A 12,157-nucleotide genomic window follows, 5' to 3' on the forward strand; every position below is an offset into this window, starting at 1 on the left:
ACGGAGGTATATACTAACTGTGAGAAGAAAATTCACGAGTGCGGCAGTAATAATAACGAATTTCCATTACGCGCGCGTCTCACACCTTCACGAGCTCGCTTCTCCGAACATGGCGACTGTCAAAGTGGGCACCGCCTCCCCTTTTTCCAACTCTCCCTCGCTTCACTCCGCCTTTTCCGCTACCAACTCCCCCTCCCCTGCCCCCGTTAATTACGGGTCAGTCACTCCCACGCCCCCCTGCACTGCCCCCCACCGCCTCTCTCACACGACACGCCCCTTTCTTCCGACTTCCACGCAGCCCATGGCGGAGGCCCAGGGCCCACCGACAGCACGAACACCTGGCGAAGCGAGACGCTGGAACGTCTACTAGGCGCTCGAGCGTCTACTTGCCCCCTCTCTCTCTCTCTTGGCCTATAAAGTTCATGGCTTTGATACCTACCTACCTCTGCCTACCCGCCCCGGTGGCCCCGATGCTTAGGGATCGACCCCGAGGCGTGGGGAGGTTTTCTACGGTCCCCACCGGAATGAAATGCTCGACACAGCCGATGTATTATTTATTTCATAAGAGCCAAATACAAAACCTCACTGCCTCGGGATTCCAGGCGCGTGATCTAGCGCAGGAAATTCGGCCAACACCTATTCGAAAGGGCTTGGACAATGGAAGGAAATTGAAATACGATCAGAGGAGGCCTTTTTTCTTTAGGGGCGAGTCTATAATAATAGACTTGGTCGGGAATAATTAGCCTCGAGGTATCAACCTTGGTTTCGTCTTCAATTTGATGTGTTCATTCTTGCGCACAAGAAAATGCTTTGTGAATTCAAATAGGTCCGCCAAGTATAATAGAATTGGGAAAATTACTTCGATTCACACCCAAGTATTACTCAAATGGATACACAACCTAGCTACTAAAAATACTGTGAGAAGTGTTGATTTATAATTTCGAGTAGCTGGTACATTGTATAAAAGATAAAGTTACTAAAGAGAGAATCTGGTAATAATCATTAAAATTGCGGAACTTCACGAAAAAAATTTAATGGATGGTTACGATTAATCACCAAGAAGTTTCATCGCTGACTGATAATCTTACTATAATATTTAATAATATCTTACTTTAATTTTTTCTTAAATTTAGAAAGATGTAAGAAGAGTTGCCGCTAAAAGGTAGAAAGAAAAAGAATTGATGTATATTGAGCTCAGACTTAGGTTACTAGCAATATATGTGGCAAACATAAAATTATATTATTAATTTCTGAATGAAATAATAATTGGCGCCATATAACGGTTACATTAACATTGTGTAAAGGCTATTTAACAACGAGAAATAATATCAGCAAAATTTTGTACAGCAATTCTAATTACACCTTTTTTTGATGCAGTTTTATGTTTGTCGCGTTAAAATTGAAACATTTGAATCCGTTCCACAGTAATACGCTTTAAGTAATAAGTAAAACGCTTTCAAGAAATATATCATAATTCAACAAAATATAATCTGTAAAATAAGAACATTCAAAAAAGTATAAAAGTTTAGTGCATCAGAGAATTAGTTCTCCATAGATTTAACAGATCGATGAATTCAGTAGTGATATATCAATCATGCCCCCAACTAGATTGTTGTTTCTTTATAAGTTTTTTTTCATAATCAGGTATACATATTGGTACATGTTAAATGTAAGCAGTAAAGCTAGCCCACAGAGTTAAAACCATTTTTCCAAGGATGAATTCCGCGCCCACTTAAAAGCATACAGCCCCCGAAGAAGATATTCTTCCATCTATTCATTCTGGGTGGGCTCCAAACGATATCGACTCCATATGCCGTAGGAGATCGCAAAGATAGATTAAAATCTTCAACTTAAGCCTCGTAGAGAAGTGAAAGAAAGAAAAAGAGGGAATTAAGACAAAGAGACTAAGGAAAAGGATAGAAAATAAATATGCATACATCTTATTTCGGAGAAGTAAAGATCAAGATTTGAAGGAAGAATATAATTTATTCCTCTGAGGCACTTATCTTAATGAAGCAAAATTGGTGAGTGCTGTTACGAGAGCAGATATATTTGAATGATATTTGCTGAATCTCTAATTTTTCCCAGGCATAGAGATTAAGAATATTCTGATATGTCTCCGATTACGAAATCGCTCTAGAGGACGACGAAGGGCAAGAGGAAAGAAAATGCGTGTGGTAATGGCTAAGGGCGATTATAAAGATAAATTTTAAGAGAAAGAGAAATACGAAATGAAAAGAAGAGGTAAGATATGAACCTTCATTGCTTTGCTAATGGCGAGTTTTTGCGCGCCTCTTTTTACGCTTCGTCTTGTTAGGAAAAAAATATTCTCTCAATTGCATAACCTTCACATCACACAAACCTTAAACGTTATATCTTTGTACCATAAATTTGGGACTTGAAATGTCTTAATACTTTTCGCATTTTGCTACAAAGGGTGACTCAAAGTCAACAACCTAGATCGCCTTTAGCTAAGTGTTAGCTCTCAAATTTCCACAATGAGTCCACAGGGGTAGCAGGTACGCAAACATTTATAGCCACGAGCAATTACTTCATGGCGACGAAGAATTACATGCGTCAGTGGTAAGCCATAGTACCCAAGTCTGGGCCCATATAAAGTCAACTTGAAGAAAAACAATACTTTAGAAACACCACGTATGTGTAGGTACATATACATACCCATATTGACCTCATACACATATATCTACGTATGTGTATGAGGTCAAATAAATAGTTCCGTGACTTTTTTGAGGAATCAACCCCGGAGTATAACATTCTGGAAAGGTGATTGCCAAAAATATTCAAGCTCTCCCAGTTCACCGGAAAACTACAGACATAATGCTAGATCCTATCATTATAGCATCATGTTGTGTTACTTGAACTACTTAAAGTACTGTAGAAAAAGTTCTTGACGACGTCATTTACAAACATTTAGTAATGTCAGAGTAGATTAATATACGCGCGCTATATTCGTAACTCTTGCCTCCCACAAGTGAATCGTTTCCCAATTATTCAGGAGTAATGCAAATGAATACTTAATGGAGAAGAACTGACGCATTTCTTTGATGCATATTATTCCAAAATCAGAGGCCTCAAAACGCTGCACTTGTACCTCGCATGTAAAAACAGAGGAAAGAGAATGTCACAAGTTGTGGGGAAATTCAAACGCTATATCAAGCTAAAAATGAAAATAGACCGGCTAAAATTTATTTTGATAGACTTTTCAAAAGAAAGTCTATCCAAAGTCGGCTCCGATCAAATCGAAATCGATTTTCCAATTCATAGTCACAACTCCCAGTGAGTCCTATGATAAGCTGCAGCCGTGCGATTATAGCACCAAAGTAGAAAGCTAAACTATAAAGCAGCTATAGAAATAAACAACAGGTATTTTAGATAGGAACTGAGTCATAATGAAAATAAAATAATGGGTAAAAGACTCGCGTAGCTCTGTGGCTTAGCGAGCGAACGTAACCTCAAAAGTGGCCAACATAGGTGGAAAGGGGGTGGGCAGCAGCCATTATCCACATTTTTGGATCCGTTGACCAAAGAGGTCGACAATTTACCGACTGTAGCCATGATAAGAAGTGCTTCAAGATAATGGATGGCGATAATCCAACACATAGTAGTCCTCTGTTAACGCATACATCTAACATTCGCATTTTTAATTAGATTCATGCATGGAAGAGCACACACCATAATTTCAAGCACACACCATAACTTCAAGTAATAATTTCGACGCAATCTGGTCACCCACTTTAAACGTGAGTAGGAAAGTACTCAGGTAAAGTGATCATTAAGGAGAAGTAATTTTAAAAAGCACTTGAATATTATGATCGCCAAGTCATAAAACTCAGAATGAGAATAACGATAAAACAATAGTTTAGTGACAGCGATAAAAACTGGTGCTAGAATCGGTCTCACTTTGATCGCCACAGTTTTACAATCATTCAGTAATTCTTTCTAATCCGCAAAAAAAACGCAAGGATTTGGATTCCATTTCAAAGAGGTTATATCATACGAGGTATAAATTGTCACAAAGTCAAGAATTCGCATTAGACTGATGAATATAAAACCTAAGCATACCATAGCCACGTCAGTGCCGTCAGGGTATACATACATGCCCGAATCAAATTCAAAGGTCAATTCGGTGAAGCTCCTTTAATTTGGAATATGAGGTTGAGGGCACATGCTTCACATGTGCCTAAACCACGGTGATGCATTTGGTATTAAGAGATAGCCGAGAAGATGAGGAATCAGTCATATCACTTTTCAAAAAGTGTAGGATAGAGTTGACTTTGAGAGCGACAACTCGGCTCTGTAAAAGGATTCTGCAAATCATCCACGCTTGAGCATTAGAGAGAAAAATACCCGACAATTTGGAAATGTTTCAACCTTATTGGTATTCAGGCTAGTTAAGAATGTACTACGTAAATAATGTCCAGTGGATGGCCAGATATAAGCCTGAATGGAAACGAATTACTCAAAATTATGTATCTGATTCACTGCATATAGATTGGATATGTTGATCTGATAAACACTCAGGGAAAGAGAGAAAGACTCGAAAATGCCTGAAGGTCTGAGTAAAAAATACATTAACACTTAAGAGTTAATATCTGACTGCGTGTGCGACCGGAACGGAAAATTCACAAATATATGAATCAAATTACATCTGGTTCTAGTTTCTGTTCAAGCATCCGCAGAATTTGGGTGGTTTGCACGGTGCATTTTGGCTTTAATTCTCGCACTCATGCGTTTAGACATTAACTTGTGTGGGCTAAAGCACCGTGTATGTCTTGAGGACCGATTTGAGCACCTTGAATGTACCAAAATCAGCTAATTTAGTCAATACTTCAAATTTAATTTTGAAATTTGGACTTAATATATCAACTTTTAAGAATTTTGCTATCTCATTCTTTGGATAAACACGCGTTTGTCAGCTTATGCAAGCAAGCAGTGGACCGTTCACATAAGTGGGAGAGGTAAATAGTTCGTGATAGGCCGTGACCACAAGGAAAAATATTGCATTTTTCGAAAAGATTGAAAAAAGTAAACACAAGATTATTATTATGGTATTCTGCCGATTAAGGTAGGTTTCCATGGAGTATTCGAGAAGCGATCTGGGAGCCTCCCTTTCCTTCCAGCACTGCCTTCTTTAATTCACTGTAAGACCTACTCTCCTTCAATCTATCTAAAAATCCTATTCTTTTCCCTACCCCTCCCTCGTTTCCCTAACATTCTACCCTCTAACACCATTTTCAGCATCCCTTGACCGCTAAGCACTAACTCCATCCATACCTTCTGTCTCCTGCGTATCTCATCTAAAAGCTGCCTCTCCTCGCCAACCATTTCCAGCACTTAGTCGTTCCTTTTACTCTCCGTCCATTTCACCCTCTCCATTCTTCTCCATACCCACATCTCAAATGCCTCCAATCTTCTCTCGTCTTCTTTCCTCAGTGTCCACGTTTCCGCACCGTAGAGAGCTACACTCCAAATCAAACTCTTCACCAGCCTTTTCTTTAAACTCTTACACAATGATCCTCTCAGAAGCTCCTTCCTGTTCATGAACGCCTCCTTCGCTAATGCTATTCTCTTCCTGATGACCTTACTACTGTATCCGTTTTCCTCTAACGTACTGCCTAAATAGTTGAATTGCTCAACCTGCTCAAGTTTTTCACCACCCACCTTTATCTTGAGTCTGACATTCCTCGCTCGTGATGCTTTAATCTCATGATAAAATAAATACCAAGTCGACAAATAATTTAGATTCTTAGCTAGATAAATACTTTTTTGCAGCCACCTTTCCCGAAATTGTTGCTGATTAAAAAAATAATCTTTGATCCGCAGGTAGATCTTTACTGTGGAAGGTCTAGTGCCTTCTCCACCATTAAATCAAAGTCTTAAATCAAATTATGCTTAATAGTTCTAATCATTCGTGCTTTTCACGATTCCATCAAAGCATCATTCTCGATGTTTCATCTCGAAAGTTGATATCCACCACTCACAATAGGAAATCAGACTCAAATCAAACGAGCCAAAATCAGAGTATCAGTGGGCATAAATTGAAGCGGCAGGAAAACGTGTACTTCTCGTGATATATATTGGTGCACACCCCTGAGGAGGAAGGAAGGTACACAAAAAAAAAAGGAACTGGAGAAATCTCCACCGCCGCCCTGCTCCTGCTCCGCCACTGCGTTCGCCCGGGGAGATTTTTCAACGGGCACGGAGATGGGAGCGAACAGATAATGAAACTTTGAGGATCGCATGCATGTAAATCAATTCATCAATCAATTGGGCCTGTCCATCCCCTCCCTCTCGAACTGGCCAAATAACGGGGTAATAAAACCGACGTTAATAGCGTGATGGGCCGTGTTATTGCTCGGTTTGAACGGAAGGGTAAACGTCGCATTACGCCACAAATGGCTCCAAGGTTATCAATTATCCTTTCAAAGAGTCATCCGTCAACGCTCTCATGATTGGCAAAAAGTCCACTGAAACTACTAAAAGTGAATGAACATGTGAACGTTGCCCGTATGTTAAAAACAGACCGGAGAGCATCCAATCAGAATACAATAAATATTCAATGAATGTAGTTACACGGAGCGCGAAGCACATTTTAACAGATTATTATTTACCTCAGTGAATTAACATTAAATGACATACTGCACGTCGTTCATCATGGAAAAACACTAATACAGCCGCTGATATTCACAATTTTTATAAAAGCTGACATAGCGCCTCCAAGCGGAAGAGGGTGGTGAACATTTTTAAGGAAAATGGTATAAGATACCCTTTCTCAGGTCTAATGACGATCTGAACTGTCGACTGATCAAATTATCATTATTACACCGATTAAGGTAGATTTACGTGGAGTGTATTAGAAGTATTCTGGCAATCTCCCCTCCCTTCATGGACTTCCTTCTTCAATTAATGATAAGGACCACTTCCTTCCATTTTATCTAAATATCCTTCGTTCTTCCTTTCTATCCCTCGATTAACACAGAATTCTACCCTTTAAATCTGTTTTAAACATAATTTGAGTTTTAAATACTGCTAAAATCTATAGGTAAGCATCAATACATGATTGCTTTCGAAATTTGATGTTATTTGGAAGTTATGATCGTGGGAAACGCTAGAAATAAATCTTCAAAAATGTTTTAATTTAAAACGAAGTCCGCACAGTTAAAGACTAGTCTTATAAATAATTACAGAGGAATAAGAGACGTTACACTATCACCACACACTTCGGCAAAATCTTCATAACTGTAAGAAGAATGAGATGAGTTTCAAATTAGGTGAAGAATTTTAGTGCGAGTGAGAAAAACCTTCGAATGCAAAATGGGGATTTAAACTTCCAGAGGGAGACAAGAACGCCGTTACTCATCCGCCTGAAGACTGATTGCTGAATATATTGGACTTGTAATAGATCGTGTTTCAAAAAATACTCACTTCCTCCTCCTAATTCAAAGTTTCAGAAACGCGATAGCACCTGGAAAGACCTCCTGCCCTCAGCTTATAGCAAAGAACATTAGTTTTATCGCTTCCCACACCCCCAGCGACGGAGGCTCTTCTGCTGTCTCGGCGGGCGCTGGTCGAGAGGAAGTCCACTCTCACGTCGTTTGGACTCCTCCTCCGCTGCGAGCATGAATTTTTAATGCCGGCAGATAAGATGCAAAATAATAATGATAAAAAAATATCACAAACGGCCGATACTAAACTACTGCCCGAGAATTCACTCCGCCCCCTCCTCCCTTCCCCAATTCTCTGGTTCACTAACAGTCTCTCGATTTTTATCTCCAACCTGCAGCCCAACAATAGGCCATCATAGTGGCCTCCCACCCCGATAACCCCACTTAATACTCTTATATGAGAGCACCTTCCCCGGCTCCATTCGCGACTACCAGTGGACCACCCTCTCCAATAGGAATGCAGTACCTAGGGGTAAATGTGGACGTGAGTGCTCAAGGTAGCTAAGGAGTAGCCAAAAACTGAGATCTGTATATATACCGGTGAAACAAAATAAATAAATACTAACGCTATCATAGAAATAACCCAAACAGAGAATTAACCAAGCACGTAAATGTCACGCGGGGATGGGTAGGGCACACTTGTTCTGACTTTTATTCCTCTGCAAGTACATAGAAACTATGCTTCACTGGAATACAGGTGTCTCCTCACACTCCTCACCGACTTAATGTCGTCCAATGATGCTACGAATTCAATATTTTCACTATTTTCAAGATTTACTCATTCATAGTTCGATATTTTCTCCTCAACATGGAGTCATGGGTGTAGTTGACATTTCCCTCCCCCCCCCCCCCCACCTCCCGCTCTTTCTTACAGCAAGACTAGATGGGAAAATATATCAATTTTGTGCACTTGAAGACGGCCAAACGGAGGCGCGCGCGGTTTCCGCTAGACAAGGATCGTCAAGTAATGCGCACTCCATTGTAACAGTACGTATCTTACATTTCAAACATGTATGACCGCAGTGACCGTCTAATCGTATTATCCCGTCACTACTTCCGTAGGAAAGGCCTGGCATCATTTTATAGACCTTGACTGAAATAGACGAAGAATTACAGCATGAAAGAGGAGGAGATGTGGGTGACATGACTAGACTAAGTTTTATTTAACCTGTCCCGGATGAGGTCACAAGCGGGCCCAATCTACGCGGTGCAGTTGCACCCAGCGAGGTATTTCAATAACCTTATTGCTACGAGTAAAAACTATAGTATTGTCGCATAACATGATTTCCCTGATTAGTGAACTTCACGGATCCAAGGAAAAACGAATAAGATAAGTTCAAGGGTTCGATATACGCCATACTTTAGTCACCCAGAACCTGATATCACATTCACTTCACCGGCTTCCGAAGGTGGATTATTTGAAAGCGCCAACTACTTTATTCATGATCTATGAGTTCGCGAATTCGACCCTCCCCGATAGATACCCTCACACCCGCCTCTCCTCATGGCTCCGCGGCCCTCCGAACACCTTCCGTCCGCCCGATGTACATTAATTATTCCGCTCGGCGCTTCCTCCTCCGCCCGGGATTCGTTTTAATTAGCTCGGAGGGCATGCGCAGAAGAACGAACCGTCCGTCACTCAAGGATAGCGGGTCGGTTATAAGGGATGGGTTGATCGGAGCGAGGCGCGGAAGTCGAGGAAGCAGCGCAGCGGGTCGAGTCCTAAAGGGAGGGAGGGGGGGTCGGAAAGAGGAAAAGGGGGGCACCTCACAGAGGAAGAGGCTACGAATGACAGGACCAGGTCATCGAGAGGGTGCCCAAAGCACTCTGGTATAGATATTTGAGCGAGAAGACAGGACCTGCCTGTACTTACCTGTATTACCTGTATAATTGTACCTGTATTTTCGTACAGAAGACCTGTATTCGTAAAGAATACCTGTATACGTACAGAAACTCTCGAGAAGCCAGACGAATACATGATTAAACAATAAATAATAACGCCTATGCGACGAAACCGGTCGTCTTGAATAAATCGTGCGAAAAAGTACCATAACTAATTATTGTTTACAATGGATTTTCACAAAGTAAAGCCTGAAACAATCGAGTTTATCGAATACATGATTACCTAGACGACTGTTAGAACTCCTACAGGGAGGATACTTGAATGGCTCAGTGAGCCCTGCTGTACCACTACGAAAACAACAAGGATGTCTGGCCCAGACTGTCTTCATGGAAACCGCCGCCCAACCACGTTATTGTCCATTGCCGGCGCACGAAGTATGTGCACTCGAGTTCATAAACAAATAACTAAATAATGACGAGGAGAGGATAAAGGAAACCATAATTTTTCTCGCTCAAATTTTTGTTGAAAGACAGATTAATGTCCTTAATTAAAATAAATAAATCAATTAAAATTTACAAAAGGCATTTTTATACCATTATTTGCAGATTTATGCACCTGTGATGTTTAATAAAGTGCTAATTCAAATTAATTTTCTATTTCCTCGGATAATTTACATTAATTTCGGAATCCCGCATCTAAAGGTGCGTTTACACTGTGTAACATGTTACATAAACAAGTTACATATGACATGTTTTACGAAAAATTTACAAATCACGCAGTTATACACGAAGCATGAAACCAAAAACTTGTTGTAAAACACGATATTTTGTTTTATGACACAATGTCACATGTAACATGTTACACGGATTTGTAACTTTTTCGTAAAACATGTTATATGTAACTGGTTTAATATAACATGTTACTCGGTGTAAATGCACCTTTACGCCCATCCCTCTGCGCCATCCGCGTCTCACCCCCCGACTCCTCATGCAGCCGAACGGAAGAGAAGAAGGTAGCGGTTTCAAACAGGAATCGGGAGGTGGTCTGGTCCTGCACCTGAAGCACCTGCACCTCAACATAATCCAGAGCAGAGGAGCCCCGCAGGGAAGGGAACGCGGTGGCAAATGTATTCCTGACAGGATCACAAAGGGCGGAGAAATTGTCTGCAGAAACAAGGGAACATTGTACGGAGCGGATGAAAACTTATTTCATTGACTCACACAGGTATCGAGCGAAATCTACTTCCACTTCATAATTTGATGGTGCGAATGACTTTCTAAAAGTTTCTACTGCCGGATAAGGACAATCTGCGGAGCTGTGAGCTATAAAATCTGTTTTATTCGGCGCTGAAATGCCGTAAAGTTAAATAAGTAGCAAAATGAGTTTTTTTTACTACACTAAAAAAGTACTAAATTTCTTAAGTATCACCCTATTTTTGAGCACTTAAGTCTGTTGTGAATTTTACGTAATGCAGTCGGTTGATCAAATAAAGCTTATAGCCACCAATATTTCAATTATTATTATTATTTTAGTATTCTACCGATTAAGGTAGGTTTCCATGGAGTGTTCAAGAAGTGATCTGGGAGCCTCCCTTTCCTTCCAGCACTGCCTTCTTTAATTCTGTAATCCCTTTCAATCTATCTAAAAATCCTATTCTTTTCCTTCCCCTACCTCGTTTCCCTAACATTCTACCCTCTAACACCATTTTCAAAATCCCCTCCCCGCTAAGCACTAACTCCATCCATACCATCTGTCTCCTCCGAATCTCATCTAAAAGCTGCCTCTCCTCACCCACCATGTCTAGCACTTCGTCGTTTCTTTTCCTCTAGCGTATTATAAATTCTAATTCTTTTAGTAAAGTTTCGATTAAGTAAACGAAATGATATCCAAAATTACTGATGCGCTAGTTTTTCATCAAAGATTAAAAATATTTCTTTGCCTCACGAGTTAGTTTCACCGATATAAAAATTAATTCTGATTCAAATTATAGAATTATTGGTTAGAATTTCTCCCAGATAGAAAAGTTCAGCACAAGATATGCGTATTGTAAAGGTTTAACGTGATTTGAAATATTTGATATCATATGCAAGTATTATCATGCTGATATCATTGATGAATCACCTACTCTTATTTTTATAAATGTTACACGATCGAATAACTTAGGCGCGGTCATATTTCTCGGTTGAAAGTTCTCGTGGCATATTATTATTTGCCCCCTCTTTTAGTATTACATGAGCTCACTGTAGTTCGCGGAAACTACCCGTTTATTATATTTCCTCAGCAGTGAATTACCTGAGTGGAAATGATCAAATCAATTTCCTCTGGTGAAATTAAATGGCCGCTTAACTCGTCGAAACGACGAATAAAATTAATTTAAAGAAATTTTTAGGGTAAGTCAAGTTACATGCGTAAAAATAATATCAGTGTACTATCGTTTACATCGTACTAAGTAGACACCCAAAAGTCCCATTTTATTGATGGGGCCAGATCGAAGAAAACTTGGAGGGTTGGCACACAAGGCAAGCTGCATCCTTTGCCTTTGCGTCGCCCGGAGCCGATAAGGACGGACGCTTTTGCGACCGGGTCAGTGAAATGGGAGTCAAATTCCAGTGGCAAAAGCCCTATTGGATGGAATGCACTGAGGAAACTCAAGTTCACGCACACGTTGGGCCATTGGAGTGTTTTCTTTCGGGCTCCGAGGCAAGGTTTTTCCGCTCTTTAGTTTCATATTTGGACTCACTGTTTGTCTTACAACGACGTGGCTCCATAGTGAGTAGGTTTATTCCAACCGCAGATTTTACGGCAAAGTTCTAGGAGGATTTGAATCCGAAAACTTACATTTTTTCAT

This window comes from Ischnura elegans, chromosome 1, assembly GCF_921293095.1.
Source record: "Ischnura elegans chromosome 1, ioIscEleg1.1, whole genome shotgun sequence".
Taxonomy (NCBI): domain Eukaryota; kingdom Metazoa; phylum Arthropoda; class Insecta; order Odonata; family Coenagrionidae; genus Ischnura; species Ischnura elegans.